Below are 19,871 nucleotides of genomic sequence, written 5' to 3' on the forward strand. Positions count from 1 at the left end.
CAATGTTCTCTGTCACTCCCTCTATTGCGAAAAGGCCACTAACTGATTGTTGGGGAAGACAGTTAAAGGGATCAATGTTAATTTACAAGTCTGTAAACAGCCGTCTCATAAACAAAACACTGTGTGCCCGACGTGGAGCTGGACGTGAGTCACCCTGAGAGAGCGGGTATTCCTGAGAGGGATATCGACTCAGCTCCATTTTGCCGTTGTCGAGATAAGACCCTCCCACCCAGAATAGTTCGGCCTGTGGGCGAAATCAGCTGATAGTACTGATGACCTGTCCATCAAACCGCCGCGGACAAGTCAAGGCTCCATTAAACCTAAACTAATAAAGCAGACAGACTTAAACCAAGGACATGAACTGAGTCACCTTTTCACTCCATCTTCGGTTCCTGATTCTGCTTTGACCGCCCAGCGCCTGATCACACACACATCAGGAAACCCCAAAATTAATAATCAAACTGGTCAAAAAAAAATAAAATAAAACAATCATAGAGTGAGAGACTTGTGTTGCCATGTTCTCATATAAAGTATGTAGTTTTTTTTCCCCCTTTTTTATCTGACTCACGGTGCGATCTGACGCTATGAATAATGGATTCAAGAGATGCAGAGAACCTCAGGAGTTGCAAATGTCGAGCCTGGTGGATACTGTAAATCTGATGCAGTTCATTTCCCTCCTGCTACAGCGGCTTTCTGACATAAATCTCCACGGCCACGGTGAAATGTATTACCACTACTGAAATTCCGCACAGCCACTCAAACACTGCAGCTGCACACAAAGAGAGACTTCCTCCCGGATCACATCCAGAGGTGGAAAACATCACAAAATGCTTTCTGACATTTCTGCAAGTTGGGAAATAAGGTAATTGGCATTTAAATACCGCACCGGTAATATAAAGCCGCCGCCAGCAGCTGTCTGCTGGCAGCGAAGCTGAAACTGGGTATCGGTTGGCTTAGTGGACTTTTACGAGGTCCCCGGTTGATTTGGTAACGCCGCTGAGAAAAGAGCTGTTTAGAGAGGCAGAGCCTGCAAGCTGATCAATCTCCTGAAATTCTGAATCAAATTGTGGAGAAGTTTCAGAGAAGTGTGAAAAATCTGAGATGCCATCATCAGTGCATCTGGTGTCGTGACTTTCGGACCCCTGGAAACCGGATCGGTAACTTTAATTGTTGTGATCCTTTTAAGATTCTCTTGTTTGTCTTCCCATCCACCCCTTGATTTATGCCTGTTTTCAGGGTTTAATTCAAAGGGAGGCTACATCTTAGACATGTGAAATCCATCAACTGTAATAAATTAACCGCATGAAACCAGCATACCAACGGATTTCAAAGCCTCCGACCATAAACTGGACTCAGACTGGTGACCCTCTGGCTGTGAGGCCAGAGCAGTGACCACTGCTCCACCTGCTTCTCTCCTCCATCTGGAAACAGAAGGTCGTGTCGCTGCTTTCGTCCTCCTCTGCTGAGCGCGATGCTCATTAGTTCCTCCTCCGGCGCTGTGGACGGACGGACCACAGTTGCCATGGCGCCGATGCAGAGCTCCGCACGGCGAAGCCACAGGTACGACACACCGAGGCTCTAATTGCATTATGTCCACATTAGCGGAAACTTCTGTGCTGCAGTCTTGACTTGCTTTTGCTTCGTGTTCGGCCGGGAATAATGAATATTTTTCTGCTCTAACCTGGGAGAAGAGGCAGTCTGACAACTTGAGCTTTGAGTGGTAAATAAATCTTTCATCGCTTCCAATCCTGGTACATCATTTTGACTTAGGCCAGCCAAGGAAAAGAGAAAAAGAAAGAAAAAAAAACATACCAGCACTGCCCGGGCATCTGTGGCCAGTGATTGCTTAAAATTGAACATTTTCACTTTCATTCCAGCTCTGCCAAATCACTGCGGGCTTATCCCCGAGGTCATCGGGGATGTCAATAGCCTCTGCAGATAGAAATCTTTCATTAACCTTTCATTTCATCGCAACCTCAAAGAATATTCAGCAGAATGCAAAGCTGCGGCGTTCGGCGCGGCCCTCACTGGAGGGAAATGGAAACAAACAATGCACCGGAACAGCGCTGTCTTGGCGTTTGAGTGAAAATGTATTAGTGCTCTATTTAAAAAGCGGCACATCCTGTACCGCGGGACTCAAGGACCTCGGAGTGGGCAAACAGAGGCTGTGAATCACGCCTTTTCACTGGGTTCAACAAATTAGTGCACTGCATCTTTTTTTTTTTTTCTTTCCCTCATTGATGCCTTTACTAGTGCAGAGCCAGAGTTTATTACCGGAGCCGGCAGTGAGACAAGCCACTGAAGAGGTTCAGACGCTCTGACAACAAAATAGCCACAAACATCATAAAATGTCAACATAAGGTATATTTTATTCACCAGTGTAGAGCGAGACAGCAAGTCACCCGGGGTTACAGTTCCTGTTTTGTTGCAGAGATGAGAGAGGGAGTGAAAAAAAAAAAAACAAACAAAAAAAAGGGACTGTCCTGATAATTCTGTGCTTCAGATTCCACTGATTTCCACCGAGTTTTTCACCCGGACTTGGAAATAATCTTGGGGCGGTTTTCTCCGCGAAGGTCATGAAATATTCACCTGGTATCGAATGAATAATATATCCAGTACTACTCGCCTTTACGAAATGGCGCTCCGCTGCTTTGACTCGCTCGCCGTCTATTGTCACAACAAGACAAGAGACGAAACGCGCCTAATAACACACACGCGTTATATAACCAATAACGCGGTCGGACGGAATGCTTTTTATAAACCGCAATAATTGACGACGATGTTTCCTGACATGTTTGGCTTCACCTATTTCAGATGTTTTCCTCATTTGAATATAGAGGACTTGGGCGTGATTCCCCCCCCCGGTGGACACGTGAAGCGGCGGCCTCAGACCTCTTTACCGGCCCCGCTGTGCCTCTCGCTTCTCTCGCTCTCGTGTGTCAGTCACCTCGGCGAGCAGCTCTTTTCTTCCTCGCCTCATGCGGCCACTCGTTCATATGGCCGCACAGCGGGGTTGCTGCTTTCAAAGGAGCAGAGGTGATGGAGGACTGACGTCTGGCTTCACCTGATGTAAAGAATCACAGCACATGTTCTTGTTCTGCTTCCTCTGAGCTTTAAGAGGCCGAAGTAATACTGGCTTCTGCGTTCAGCTGTGCACGACCAGTGTTCGGTAAGTTACTTCCAAAATGTAATAAAAAGTATAAATGATGAGTCACTGTCATTTGATCAGATGCATTACAATATTACTGTCTCTGAGTTGTAATGGGTGACAATACTTATTACTTTTGCGTTAATTTCACCAAAATAACCACAGAAAATATTCTGAATTGCTAAAATGTGGACCATTTAACCATGTGCCTTACATCAGTGATTTACTGTAATTACAATACTTTTCTACAGTGTTACTCCCAACACTGTACTTGATGGAAAATTGCAGTCTTCCAGCCTCTCATTTATTGTACAGTTTGGAAGTGAATGTTCTTTTGCGAAGTTCGTGCAGCCTTGAAAAGCCTGAGTCATCGGTCAATACGATGGAGAAACGCACTGAAAAGACACAGACTTTTACTGTGAGATACACTATATAAGAAAAAGCTTGAACAGAGAAAACACTGATAACTTCAAGTCTACAAGTCTTCAAGTCCAACAGTCAAGCACAGAACAAATACGATGAGACAGACAACTCAACACACTCCCAGTTTACCAGTCATTCGCAAACAAGGGGAGGATAGCATGACATAAACACACAGAGATAACATAGAAACCAGGTTCTAATGCAATGTTATGAGGGTGATGTGAACTCTTTGAATCATTACTTTCAAAAATCTTGTGTCTTTTTTGTACAAAAGGTAACGATTAGTTCAAGTCTTACCTAAAGCCAAATAAATGCATAAAGGCTGTGAATCACCTCCTCACAGCCTCTGAGAAGTTCAGTTAAATTCAAGTGCTTCGAACCGTCCATCGACCGACTGAGACGATTTGATTAAACAAGACGTCACAACCTGCTAATCTTATAAGTTAAACGTTATTGGTACAATGTGGGAACAAAAGCATCAGTAAAACAACAATGTGAGTCTCCCTGTGGTCCCTTGCAGGTTACATAACGGGTTTCGTCCTCTGTCTCGTCCTCTGATGTGCTTTGTCTTTCAGCGCTCGCTTCCTTTCTCCCTCACAAAACCAGGCCTTGCATCATTCAGTGAAATCAGGGCTGTAACTGGTGGTTGGGGGATGGCGTCGCTCCATATGGCCCACTAAGAGTTAAAAAAAAAAAAAAGACGAAGAAGAAGCCTGACAGGTATTTGCCAGAATGTTCTGTCCTCTAATTAACGCTCTCCTCCTCACTCTGCCTTTCACATCACTCTCCCCCCCCCCCCCCACCCCCACCCCCACCCCCATTCCTCCTGTGTTCCTCCACCCCTCTCATTTTTCCCCCCCTGTTCTCTTCATGATTCCTAAACAATCGAACGCATTAATTCCTCCTGCGGACTCTCGACAGCATGGCAGGAGTTAACTGTATGACAGCCAATCAAACGTTAATCGCTGTCTCCAAGGAATCTCAGCAGCCCGTCATTTCCTCCCCCCGTCACTCCTTTTATTAAACCTTTTCTTTTCTTCTCCTCCGAGGGTGCGCTTTCGCACTCTTTGTTCGCTCGTATTAGCGCCGTTCGCGGCGGCAGGTGTGGGCGCCGCGGCCTTCCTCTGACAGGAAGATGGCATGAGACCCCTCACCACAGCATCTAAATCACACACATATGTTGCATGTTTATAACAACTCAATCAATGCACCTACAAGGCTTTAACAAATTACTGAAAAAAAAAAAAAAAACCAAGGGCGTCATTTCTATACAATTCATTTCAACACAGGACCTCCGCAGTGACGCACGCGTGTTTGTCTACGTCAGGAAAGAGATTCCCCCGAGGTCACAGTGGCATCAGGGAACACGGTGTACAGCGTCAGCAGCACAGATACCAGTGACTTGTCCTATGGATGGATCGGTAGACAGTCTGTCTGGATGAAGCATGTCTACGGCTCCCCCGAGTGCGGCGCACACTAAATTGACGTGGCGGCGGCGGCGGCCGAGGAGCAGCTATGATAATGATATGATAATTGGGAGTAAAAGAGGTTTGAAACTGAACATGTGCCCGGATGCATAATCACTAAGGAGTCCCGGGCCGTTTGATCTGATGTATGCTAATTCCAGACATGTGAGGAATGGTAATTTGATAGCATTTTCATATTCGGCAGGGTTAACCCCACCCTACCAGCGCTGCCCCACCCCCCCTCCAACCCCAATATCCCCAACCTTTCTCTTTCTGCATACCTCAGCACTGTCAAGATGTCGGGACCGCTGTACATTCAGGGCTGAACACAAAAAAAAAAAAAAACAAAAGCAATTACCTCTTGTCTTCTGGAAGTAATGGGAAAACGAGGATGAGAACAAATTTAATTGAGGTTTTTTCTTTTCTTCACACAATTAGTGATTGTGTTGAGGGTTTTTTTTTTTTTTTTGGACCAGCTGAGCCTCATGTGAGCGGCTTTAATTAGATGCATATGGAGCAATTCACAGCCGCAAACAGCTGAAAAAAAAAAAAAAAACTGTCAAATCATTTTTAAAAGAGGTATGATGTTGAATTTCATGGTGACGGCCAACTGGTGCTATTCTTCTTCGATGTGATGTCTCAGGATGGACGCTGACTCAAAGATGAGTACGATGTTGACGCTGTCCTCATGAAAGATGTATGGCAATGATCCAGGAGAACAACTACAACGAGTTGATCAGTATCGTCTGGATTCATAGATGATAAGATTGGTGTATCATCTGCATATCAGGGGAAGTTAATGGAGTTTTCAGTGATAATATTCCCCACAGGAAGCATGTATAATGTGAAGATTATTAGTCCTAAGGCAGAACCCTGTGGAACTCCAGGCTTCATTTTAGTCTTGAACAGATATGAAATTTTTTTTATTATTACATTTGATTTCATTGTTTCTCCCTCAGTCAGGACTGAAGAATCATTAACATGAAACTAGTGGAATCTGTTCTGATGAATATGACTGAAATCAGTGCTCTACCATTAATCCTGATATGTTACAGCTTCAGTAGTAGGATGTTGTGATGGGTTTGTGTTTTGTACTGCATGATATTACATTACGTTAATAAGCTTCATGATTATTGTGAAAACGATTTGCTTTGCAATTCATCAAGCACTTCAGTTGATCTTAATGTCGTTGTGCCTTCAGATTTCTGCCGTACTCTTTCTCTTGTGAGTAGTTTACAGTTTTTAATGTGTATATTGTGCATGTTGATATTGCAACATGTTCAAAGAAGCCAAATGTTGTGCAGTCCCATTTTGAACTACACAGATCAGAGAAGGTCATTAATGTCTTCAGGGCATTGAAAGCAACTTGAAAGCAGTTGTGGAAGATAACTTCACAACTATCTTGACTTGTATTCCTAAATTCTTACTAAATGCACCTTTAATGTCACTTTCAATGAAACACTGTTCATGCTGCTGTCAGGAGGACTTAGTTTATGATTAATGGGATGCAGTTGTTCAAGTAAACAGCACGTTACTGATGTATTAACGGTACAGACAAGAACTTTAGCTAATGGTTGTACTAACAGTTTGCTCATGAGCAGGGTAGAAAGAGAGAGACAGCAGCTTTACAACAGAACAGCAGCAAATAACAAGCCCATGGAAACTTTACTTTAATTACTGTGTTTCTTGCATCGCTGCCAGAATGTAGTGATTTTAAAGTCGTGGAGCACAGCAACATTAATCTGGGCTCTGAAAGATACAGATCCTTTTCCCAGCAGATCTGCTTCCTTCATTAATTTCTGATAAGAAATTACGATAAAAAAAATTAATAATTTGACAACAAATCTATTCTTTAAAACACATTTTTATTCCACAATTTGTTTTATGGTTAATAGAGATTAATTAAAGCAGTAGAATATGGTTAAAACTAGCCCTAGAAGAGTTATGCTTTGGATTGTCCCAAGATCTCAACACCCTTATTAATATGTCATGATGTGACAAAGATGATAAATTAAGACACTTAACACTAGGTTTACTAGACCCTCCAGAAAAAATTCTTGATTATGCGTACTTAAATCCCAGATTATGCGAGCAAAAATGCTTGATTATGCACATGAATATGCAGGGTTTTTATACCATTTTATGCTGTAAAATTGTGGACAATTGTGAAGTATGCTGTGAAATATGTGAAAGGATACCAGATATGTAGGTTACCCACACTCGCTCTCTCTCTCTCACGCACGCACGCACGCACACACACACACACACACACACACACACTCACACACACAATTGCTAAAACCTGTGATAAAGTGTGTGTGTGTGTGTGTGTGTTTGTTCCATTGATGAGCATTGGTCAGTAACAATTTAAGATAAATGACGAACTAATATAAAATGAATGTGATTTAGTGGTGTGTGTGTGTGTGTGTGTGTGTGTGTGTGTGTGTGTGTGTGTGTGTGTGTGTGTGTGTGCACGCAATTGCTAAAACCTGTGAGAAAGCCGTCAATACGCTGTTTCAAATTAACTGGTTTCCTTGTTACCTGGTGACTGACTTCCTTTAGCACTTCCTGCTGCTGCTGCTAGTAGCAGCGGATGTTGAAATCAGACTCATTAAAGGTCTGAATGGCTTTTTGTCTGGTTTTTAACATCTATCAGCAACAAGGGACGTCAAAGAAACCCAGTCGCCAGTTATTAGGGAAACCAGTTCTTCCAAAACACCGGCTCAGCTCCGGTTTCTGGACACTCCTCCTCCGCTAGTTAGCTGCTGCGTTCAGGTGACTGGGTAGCGCTAGCCACCGTTAGCCTAACTACCATTACGCTACAAATTACGGTAAAGTGGAAACTCTATTCTTTTAACTATAAATTCACGGGGCAATGTATAGTGTGCAACGTCACGTTCTACTGAATAAAGGCAATTTTTGTTTTTGTATAACGAAAAGTTGTCGCTTGATATTTACTCACCTTTCCGTCTCCACACAATGAAAAATAGGTGCTTCCGGTGTTCTCTTTTCCATTTTTTTAATGCTTCATATCAACTTCCGGTACTGAGAGTGGAGGTGAGCTGTCTGCAAGGAAGGGTCCTGAGAGTGGAGGTCTGCAGCCAGATTGTCGTGGAAAACTGAAACTCCCGTCATTCACATGAAGGCAGCGGTGACAGCTGGACTCAGGAGACACTCAGGAGACACGTGAAGGAAGCGTGGACTATTTGCACAAAGGAACGGCTCTCAGACAGCTGAGATCCGGCTCTCATCGTTCACTTAAAAGAACGCGTTCAAACGAACGATCCGTTCATTGAACGTCACAGCACTTCAAGCGAGACCATTTCTCTTTTTTTCGCGGTAAATGTGAGATTACTGCAGGAATTATGCGCCCTTTTGGAAAATATGTGGCCCCTGCGTAATCAGCGGCAAAAGGGTGATTTATGCGTGAATTCATGCGATCACATAATTGCGTTTTTCTGGAGGGTCTCGTTTACCAAGCAGGGGTCGATTTGGCCCAACCCCTCCCAGAACCCGGTGAGGGGCCACAGTGGTCCAGTGCTTTTGAATACACAAGTCGTTGTCCTACAGCCAGCCACCTTTCATTTGTAAATGCAGCCGCTACGCAATGCGTCATGCAGGAAAGTGGCCCAAACAGAGGGAGAAGTGTAGCACACACGCCAATGTTCAGCTGATGCTTCTAAAACTCTCTTCATGTGATAGTTTGTTTCAGTTCGACAGAAATTGCCATTTCCAGAAGAGAAAACTTTGTTGTGGATGTAAAGTATCAGTTTGCACGAGAATTGTGGGGTTTACACATTTTATTAGTGTGTGTATTTCATAGTTAGAAAAATAAAATATATTTCTTACAGTGCATCTGTGGGTCCTGTGTATGAAAACAATATTTGTTATAACATAGTATGTACAGTGCCTTGAAAAAGTATTCATCTCCTTTGAATTCTTTGCCCTTTTTCTTAAAGGAATACTCCGAAGAGTTTGGACCCACGCCCTGTCCCGATCATTTACACAGTGAGATAAGCTCATAAATACCTTTATTGTGTCCGTTCGTCCAGCCGCGGGCTCCCAGCTGTTAGCATCGTAGTTAGCTTAGCTCAGCTGCGGGAGGTGAAGAGGAAACAGAGCCAGACTGACAAAAGTGGACAAAATACTCCTTCCAGTGGTCCAGGGGATGGCGTGTTAGCACGTGAAGTAAATCCGAATGGTTATAAAACATTTTAAAAGACGTGTTTTCCTTTTCAATCCATTAAAATAACGTGTTGATACACACAGATCTGCACAAGTATAGTGCTCCGCGGCTGAGTCTATGCTTCTACTGCTGTGCTCCGGTATATCCTTCCGCGGAGCACTGCGCATATATAGCACTGTTTACACTGTAAAACTGTACTAAATGACCTCGTTAAGAATTAATTATGGACACATTGTACACATCATTAAAAATGTTTAACATATTTATGGTGGAAAATAAGTGTTTTTAAGGTTGTAAAACTCCTTAATGCACCTTTAAGTGTGAGAGATGTGGACAATTACATACATTTAAAGTGTTTTTGTCACCAATTAAAAAAACAAGAACATGATTCAAATATGTTTTATATTGTATAAGGTTCACAGATACTCCACATTTGTTTTTGTTTTATTTTTGCCTGTCATTTCTTCATTTCTGTAAACATTGCGAATTTCCAATAGTTTTGAATGCCTCACTGAGGTCCGAGCTGCCGTGAACGTTACCGAAGTGCAGCAGCAGCAGAGACACGGTTAATGAGAGGAGCGGCTGGTGAGCACTGAAACTGAGGAATAATGAAGCCCACCTTAGAAATTTACCACCAGCCGCAACTTACAAATCCCTCCGAGACCACTCAGACAGTCCGAGACATTCCGAGACCGGGACACCCGAGACCGAGACCAAGACCGAGACCACAGACTGTCGGGACCGAGACGAGACCAAGACCACAAAAAAGTGGTCTCGAGACCAAGACTGGTCTTAAGAACTACAAGTCTAGGCATGGCTGGGGTCTTTCCCAACATAGGGGATCCTGCTGCACACATATTTAGTCTTCAGGTCACATGCCACCCAGAATTTTATCCCAACCTTGTCTGGTTTTGTTGCAATGTATTGCAAGAAACAGCAGCGAGACTTTGCTGGGAACAGCTGTTTGTCTGTGGTGATGTGCCTGCCTGGATTGCAGGACCAAATGCAGTTTGCAACAAAGAAACTCCAAACATTGGAGATTGCGGGAATCCTGTCAGTCTCATCTGGGTCCCAGTCAAACCCTGGGAGTTACATCGCAATTTGTTATGGTTAAAAAAGTTAATTGTTTGGAAAGAATCTTCTCTGCCAAACTCAGGGGGAAATCTCAAAGTAGTTCCTGGCTCTTTTCAAGCCTCCTCCTCCCCCTCAGAGGTACGCATGAACCAACTAGCTGGAAGGTATCGACTGCATTTACAAATGAAAAGAAGGGCCAAGAGTGGCCGTTGAGTTACGCATTTAGGATCAGGGACCATTTTGGCCCCTCTGGGCTTCCTAGGTAGGAAATCCTGGTATTCCTAGTGTTAAGTCATACTTTGCATAAAGGATGCTCATTCCCCACACTTTGAGAACCACTAAAGCAGCAGAGTGACATAATTACAAGCTCCTTTCCACCAAAACATACAGCAAAGCTTTCCTATCTGCTGGTCAGTTGAACTGTGACTTGAAAGTTTACAGTTAAGATTTATATGAAGGCTACAAATCTTCACTGGATGTAAATTCCAGAATGTGCTTTTCAGTCTTAATGTAAACCAGAAGCGTGAATTCACTCCTTCTGCAGGGAACCTTTGGAGACCTGCTGGCTGGGAGATCTGGCAGCAGACTCACAGTAGCAATTGAATTTTTCTCTTTTGCAGCAAAATAAAGCCACAGTATATCCAACAGTGGATATATTACAGTCCTGTTCATTTACTTTCAGTCTCACATGAAAAATCTTTCTTCTCCTGCCTGAATTGGCAGATCGTCTCTGTTTACACCCTCACCTTGATTCACACGTGCCCCCAAAAGTGCACCAGTCTTTTATTAAACCGAGCTTCAATTTTGAACCTGTTCCTCTCCTGGGCGTGAAAAGAAAAACAGATTAAGGAGCTATAAACAGATGAAGGGACGGACAGCTTTGTAAAACATACACTCACCTCTCGGGGAGCCAGGAGAGGATGTAATCTTAAAATAGCCCCGTAATAACTGGATGCTGCTTCTGCTGTGTCATCCTCGACCGTTTGCCAAATAAGGGGGGAGTCATCAGCGTAAAATCCATTACATAAGAGCAGCCAGAGGCGGGACAGTGGCACAGCGCAGACGGGTCACTTTTACATTTCACTCTCCGGCCACAACCTGCTAAATTATGGAATCGTTTGTGCGAGTGAATTGTATGTTTTCTGTTATGTAAGGCCAAATTCAATTAACCCCGTCTGAAGGGCTTTAGCGCTTCCGTTTAGAGGAGGAGAGTGGCGGGAACATTGTTCGGAGGACTCGTGGAAAAACAAGATCTGGAGTCATAAAAGCTCTTCATTGAGGAATCTCTCGTGGGAAAAAAGAGCTTAGTCCCATTCAGAGGTTCTGAAATGTGTGTGTGTGTGTCTGTGTGTGTGTGTGTGTGTGTGTGTATGTGTGCTTAAGCCCCTTATTAAAGCTATTCTTGTCTATGCCAACCGCAGCGCCCAGGTGCTTACATAAGATTAAGGAGCTGAACTCCACCAGGCGGCCCGACACCGAGCGCGTTGTCATGACCGACCCCGCACCGCGACGGAAATCCGTCGTCAGCCGTGCTCGTTTTGGGCGCACCGCGCTCAATCTGTGACACCCCCCCACCCCCCCACGCCTCACACATGTGATATACGTAGGCCCGGTGTGCAGATGGAGTGTGACCCCGTGTACACGGAGTAATTAACACATATAGCAGACATGTGCGCACATGCCCGTCAGTCAGCGTGCAAATGATCCAGTCACACGCTGATAATTAGCATTTACGCACGCGTGAACCAGCCGACGCAACGGCACAGTCATTCTATAGCTATGAGCATCGAAACAATGAATAGACGAAAGCGCGCGCGTGTGTGTGTGTGTTCGTAAGATATCGAGGACGTTTGGTATTCATGTACAGTATTGCAGAGTAGACGTTCAGCTTCATCTCCACCCCAGCAGTATCTGTGGAGGCCTTAACGCCGTTAACCTCGATTACAGGGCAGGACCCCAGAGGTGCGTTACATCAAATTAAAAAAAATTTAAAAAATAAAAAAATAAAAAAAAGCACGATGGAAATTAGATTTGGGTATAAACACAAGCACACCGAGAAATCATCCAACGCGCCCAATAACCGGTTCCCCAAAGAGAAAGCCGGCAGGTGGTCCATTATTTTTTTGGGTGGTTGAGTTCAAACGCGCAGGGGGAGCCTGAGGTTCACACAGCGGCGGCGGCGGCCCGGACCCTCACATGTCTCGCTTTAATGTTGCCACATCAGATGCAACCAGATGTCGGCATGTGGTCCGTTTGTTCTCAATCGTCTTTTTCTCCACGGTACTAGCATCCATATTTGATGCTTATTAACAATATGCAGCTCAGCTTGCGACTTAAAAGGAATTGCTCAACAGTTTTGGGGAAATATGCTTATTGGCTTTTTTTTTTTGCCGCGAGACAGACAGGAGATGATTCAAGTCAAGCTAAGCTTAGCATAACAAGTAGAAGTTTACTGTTTCATGAAGCCTGGTAATGGGGATGTTTATCATATTTCGATATTGATAATTCTGTAGCTCCTGCTTCATATTTAAAGCCGGTTGAATTGTCGCCAGATGAGGTCCTGTTCACACAACAACATTTCCAAGTGAAAACAGAAAACCTTTGTTATCTTTTGGGGTTTCTGTTTACACAACAACAGCACTCGGAGCCACTGAAAACACAACTTCCTCACAATGTGAAACTTTTCTGCCATTTCCTTGGAAACAGACATCATCTTGAAAAGGCTGTCAGGTGAAGGCAAAACTATTTTTCGACTAAGACTCACAAAAGTGACGCATTTTCACCGGAAACATCATGCAAACGGGACAAGGGAAACAAAAAGTTAAATGATTCTTTTATTACGCATAGGAAGAAAAATATGCTCGCTATTTTACGCTAAGCTATATGACAATCTAAAAAGAAATATTATTGGACTTCGTTCATATTATACATACGGTATGCTGTATATGTGTAATATATCATCAACTTTTATTGGCTACCTTGCAAATGTGATGCGTTTTCATAGGTTAACAGTTTTTTTTCATCATGACTTGCATTCTTTTTTTAATTCTAAATATACCTGGTGACCTTGAGAAAGTGAAATCTGAGGCATTTCGACGATCCCGCTGCTGACAAGTTGAAACCACTTGAAGGTTACGTTACATCAGCCGCGGCATGAAAGCTTGCGACCAACTGAGAATTGTGTTCTTCCCCCCCTTTTTTTGACAGCTACGATTAAGGTGCCCGAGTGCGAAGCGCCGAATCTCCATCCGTGCGTGGAGCAGAATGCGCTCCCGACGGCGCCGCCGAGCTGCGAGAATAGCAATGAGTGTGAAGTAGGCCGCCGGAAAAGCAGTTTACGTGTTCATTATTTCCGTCTGACTCTGGAGAGACGTCTATCTTGGCCTTTTATATCTCATTTTCACAACAGTAACAACACCGGCGTTACAATTAGCACAACATCCCCACTGCTGCCTCTCAGCCAACGGTGCCAGTGAGACTAATGCTCCAACAAGGTAAGGAGGTTTTGTTTTAATTAACAAAGATTAGTCTAGTTTCCTGAAGCCGAGGTGCAGACAGAGCCCTCCTCCCCACCTCCAGCTGGATTAGTTTCACTCCAGCTTTATTATTCTGAGAAGCTCGGTGAGGTTCCTCCAGACGTTTTCCGAGAGCGTGAATTAATGACATCACCGTCTAATCCATTCTCATCCCGTCCTATTCCTGTCAGGTGAACGGCGTGCGGAGCGGCGGAGGAGCCGGGGCTCGACGCCTTCCCCGGCTAAATAAAGACCCACCCGGGCGCTGTGGAGTCTGAGCATAAGAGGGATTGTGCACAGCTGTGTCATCGCCGTGTTTGTCTGGATTTTCGAGCGAGTAACTGACTCACGTCAAAGCTTCTTCTTTTCTTTTTTTTTTTTCCCACCCGCCTGCTGGTCTCAGCACCTCACAGAGCGATGACTCCTGTGATATTTTATTTAGAGAATTTGATATTTTGACTGCATTCGGAGGCCAACAGATGAGAGCTGCAGAGGTGTCACATGAAAGCGGCGCTCACGCTTTGGATAACCTTTTTTTTTTTTCTTTTCCAGAAATATTTCATTATTTTGCATGTGATGAATATGTATCTGTGCTTTGTGATGTGGGAAAGGATTACGGATTTGAGAGGAAACAGAAGGAACATCCCTTGAAAATCACCTATATTTACCAAAAAGTCTTGATGCTCTCATATTCTATCAGGGGTTATTAAATCCCACAAAATCCCAGAAAGAGTTATTGTCTCAAATAAGCTTATAGGCGAGCATCAGAGAGATGGAAAAAAAAAAAAAAAAAAACCAGCTCTGGCTTTTTTCATTGTGCAGAGGCATGGGGAGGGAGAAAGTAGGTTAGTGGAAAGAAAGATGAAGGCAGAAGGGCTGAAAAATTAAATGCAAAGCTGTTAGGTCTCGGAGAAGGGATTAGTCCACAGCGTCTGCACGCTCACAAATGAACTAAGATACAGTTTAAGTGAAAGATATTACTGGGAAATTGCGCCGGCCGTGGACAGACGGACGTATTCTTGCTGGAGATTGTGAGAAATGGGAGGAAATCGCCTTTCAGACATGACTAAGCTTAACCTCATCAGCTGTGTCAAAGAACACTATTAGAGGAATAATGATGCTCCTTCCTGGGACGTGAGCCACATTTTAACTGCTCAATCTCAAGTCGCATTAGCAGCGTTCACCTTTGTACTTTGCAGTTGACATTTCTGTGATAACCACATCAGAGATGTACTGACTGATCCTGTGCAAAGTGTGCTAAATTGTGTAAATAAATTGCTCTTTGCTTTCGATCGACTGAGAATAACACGATAACATCACTCTCAAATAAGAGCATTCAAATGAGTTTTTCTTTTTTTTTACATCGCATTTGCTGAAGAACAATCTGCTTTGTCATTTCTTTTTGCAGGCTTGTATCGGCCATGGAGGGACTGGATGGGGCGCTGAGCTGAAATGAGACGTGTTGGCGTGGAGTTGGACGTATTGGTGGAGGACGTTTTCAAACATGACAGCAAATAAAGCTGAACATTCCAAAAAAAAATAAAAAGAACAAATCAAGAATAGAAAAACACAATTCAGGAGATTAAGTCACAATTTGAGGTGCAACAAAGTAAAATTCCTTATCATAAAATCTACAAATAAAACTTGTGGAGAGCCAGCTGTGGAAACGCCTCTCGTCACAATGACAGCTGGCCTCTTTTCAAAACATGTTAAAAACAGACACAGTCAAACAATGAACTCACCTACAGAGGTTTTTTTCTGACTGACTTTTCAGAGCCAACATTATAAAGCCAAGTCAATGTTAACTGGATGTGATCAAAATGTGTTGAAAAGTGTAAAACCACAACAATTTTTTTTCAAGTTTCAAACAGACTCAGTTCTGTCATACGTGGAGCACAGCAGGGTTCCGGTGGAGGAAATCTAATACAGTTTGGACCACAGTTTGCTGTGGTCCTGACAAGTTTAAACCCCCGTCAATGATGGGCTGAGCCGATGGCTGTATCCTTCTGGTAAAGGTCAGGATGATATTGAAGAAATTTTATGTGCTTCCACTAAAACAAGAAGAAAAGCTTTTCCCTCGTGGAGCTGCTTTTCTGCACCTTCTTGCTCGCTCCACTTAATTTCTCCGCTCCGAGCAGACAAAGCGCTGACGTTGTAGGAAAACTCAGCAGTTGGCTGCCAATCTAAATTTGGCCGGCTCACGACTGTGCACTTTAAAACACCCCCCACCCCCGTTACTCCGCTCTCCACCCCCACATCTACCTACACCCTCCTCCTGAGGGACTCCGGACGCCTCGGCCCAAGCAGCAAGGCAATTATGAATTTTCCTCCCTCGTAGTTTCGTCACATAGGTGAGGCTGGCAGTTACATGAGCGTGACAGCACACACACACTTGCGTGGTGGAGGCTGGTGTGCTCCGGGCGTGCGAGCCAGCGTGGAGGCCTACTTTCAGCCTTGTCTGAAAGGATCGTTTCGGGCATGCATCACGACCGCGAGCAGGTGTTGCCGCTTCCCTCCGCCGCGCCGCTAATTCACAGTCATCGCTTTTCTTGCCGGGGCCTCAAGGAAAACGCTCTCCCGGCCACCGCCTTGAATTCGGGACGCACGAAAAAATTTATGCCCTTCTTAACCATTTCTAATCCGGGCGTCACTTATTCATGAGGCTGACGGAGTGTTTTCTGTGGAGAGTGTTTGGTTCCGAGCTCGAAAGGTGAAAATAGTCCAACTTAGATGAAACGAATTTAAATATTTCAGGAGCTTGTCTTTGCTGATTTGTTTCTCAGGTCTAATTGAGGTCCAGCAGTGAATTTAGGAAAAAAATAAAAAGCTCTTGAAGGCTATTTGAGGATAACACAAGCCTTAATTCCAGATTAACTTGTCCACCGGCGGAGCAGTGAGGTTAGAGAGCTGTCTCTAAATGTCTCTGGTCTCCCAGCTGTGAGTCAGACAGGACGGCTGCCTCCAGCTCCGTGATGTAATGTTACGTAACAACTCAGCCAGCGTCGGGCCGCCGCCGGCCTGCCGGGCCGGTCCAGCCTCTAAGCCGCTCGCGCTGTGAAGACAAGTTAACTGGGTCTAAATTCGGCGGCTTAGGTTGAGCCATTTGGCCAAAACCGCCGAGCGACCGAGAGCGACGCCGGAGGGATGATCTGCGTCTTTACTACGGACGCGGGTTCACCCGGGGTTCAGCCTCATTGATAAACTGCCCGCTGTGGAGTTTTTCGGCGAGCAGCAGGCGTGGAGGGCGAAGCTCGCCGGCCGTGAAGGTAACACTCAGCAGGATTTAGGCGTCTGCTGGCACCGTCTCCTCTGATACTGTTATGTGACATGCTGACACCAGCAGCACCTCCTCCGCCCCCGAGCTGCTGGGAATTTGACTTGTCTTGGTTTGATTCCAGACTAAGCTCTCCCTGGTTGCGTCCTACTGAGGAAAAAATAAAAATAAAAGAAGAGTTGTGCCTTCCAAAAGGCTATTCGCGCATTAATCTGCAGTCGACGCCGACGCTATAAACAGCTCAGACATTGCTTAAATAACACCTCTTCCTCCCACCATCCAAATCAATGCCTGTCAATCGGCGGCTATATTTATCTGTTGGTGTGTTTTCCTGGGTGTGTGTGAATGTGTTGCTGTCTGTGTTGAGCAACCTGAGCTCACCTTTATGCTAAGATCAGTAGCGATTGACTCCACGGTCTACAGAGGAAGGCCCGGCCGAGGCTCACACCCATAACGCAATCAATGTCAACATCAGTGGAATATTTCACAGGCTTTTTAAATGTTATTTTAATTTTCATTTCAGTGATTTTCTGCTCTGACGTTTTCAAATAAAATAAAATAATTTAAAAAAAATATCAGAAGCACATTGGTGGATTTCTAACACACTTTTTGATCATAATAAAACAGCCAATATTAGAAATCCTTTATCCAAGTAATCCATCAATCAAGAAAGTTCACAGTTCTAACGCCTTGTTCCTGGAGCACTTTTCATTTTGAGCATAAAATTTATACAGAAAAGCATATGCAAATATTAGAAAAGGAAAAAGTTAGGGAGGCTGTCAAGAGAGGAAGCAGGAAAAACAAGTGAAAGAGAGAAAAAGTTGAGCATGATGATTTTTGTTATCTTATGCGTTCAAGTGTAGGCAGCAGGTGGGTCTGGGCAGGGTGGGCCCGACTCATCCAGGAGGAAGTGTGTGTGTGTGTGTGTGTGTGTGTGTGTGTGTGTGTGTGTGTGTGTGTGTGTGTGTGTGTGTGTGTGTGTGTGTGTGATGCGTGGGTGTATGCGTGCAAGAAAACTCTCCCTGACCCGATCGAACAGCCAATCGTATGGAGAAAGAGGAGAAAGGACCACCTCGGTGTGTGCTGCTGGAGATGAATAACGCTTCAAGCAGAGCTGCAGTGTGTGTGTGTGTGTGTGTGTGTGTGTGTGTGTGTGTGTGTGTGTGTGTGTGTGTGTGTGTGTGTGGGTGAGCAGATTCAGAGGGTTTAAGCAATCGCTGCTTCATGACGTGAGCGTCACATAATAGGCACCCTGCTAGGCTTTGAATTAGCCCCCCGTGTCGACCCCCACCCTGTCCCAAGACACACACACACACACACACCCCGGGGGGAGTTCACACCCCGCTTCACATTTACACTCTGCAAACTCTACGTGTGCACCCAGAGAACACACACACACACACCGACAAGAAAAGGCATGCATGCAAATTAAGAATACACACACACATACTCCCACACACACATCCCAGACATTGATTAATGAGGTTTAGTTGAAACTCCACATCTGCTGCCACGGGGGCTTCAGCACGAGCTGTAAACAATATAGACTGCTCGGCCCTTTATACGGTGACCAGCCACACACACACACACACTTTCAGTCTCGCACATTTGCCCTCATTATGCTGATCGCAACCTCATTTTGTCCCGGACACACTCACACACACGCTGACATGCTGTTGCACATTTTGTATTCAGCATCAGCCCCTAAAAATGGCTCAACCTGACCTCCCCCAAGAAGGAAAAAAAAAAAAAAAAAACTCCCAGAATGCTCCATTCAGGGAGTCTACAGACACTCCCCTGTGATCAAAACTCCATGTATATGACAAAATTTCACATGAAGACATGTCATTTTTGTTTCAGAAAAGTTTCGGCAATGTTTTGAAAACCACACAGAGACAGTGGAAATGCTGAAAACATCCCTTTACTTGCTGTCCCTCTACTCACGCATGTGTAGATGAACTATTTCCCACGGCCGAGGAGCACACGTGCAGTCGCAGCGCTTGCACCTTCAACTCACAGACAGAGCCCGAGCACTTTGGGAAAGTTGCGTTTTCGCCCATTTACACAACGACACAGTTGGAGCGTTATCAGAAAGTTCCACCTTGTGAGTTGTTCTGAAATGACTCTGACCACCATTGTCATGGAAACAACTTATTGTCATCATTTTCAGCCAAAAAATGTTTAACTTTTAATAAGCAGGTGTTTTAGGAGTCATTTTGTAAAAACAGGCGATTTCATGCACCTTTCTTGCTCCTTCAACAGGTTGGTGTAATCAGACAGCTGAAAGACAGCTTTACTGACAAAAGTGAAGACAAACACACATCTGTGACTGATAGAAAGCTGTTTTTTTTCTGTTTGAATGTGACCGCTGGTTAACCTTTTATTTCCTTTACCAAGTCATTGGCGCTAAAAGTGCATCTCTACTACACAGCACATTCTCATGCAGTTAACAAATATATATATATATATATATATATATATATATATATATATATATATATATATATATATATATATATATATATATATATGTATGTATGTATGTATATATAATATATATATATAATATTATATAATATAGTAATAATATATAATATTATATATATGTATATATGTATATATATACATATATGTGTGTGTGTATATATATATATATATATATATATATATATATATATATATATATATAAAATATATATATATATATATATATTTATTTATTTATTTATTTATTTATTTATTTATTTCTGCGACAGTGATTCAAGATTTTCTTTTGTACTGTTCA

Source organism: Salarias fasciatus, chromosome 22, assembly GCF_902148845.1.
Source record: "Salarias fasciatus chromosome 22, fSalaFa1.1, whole genome shotgun sequence".
NCBI lineage: Eukaryota > Metazoa > Chordata > Actinopteri > Blenniiformes > Blenniidae > Salarias > Salarias fasciatus.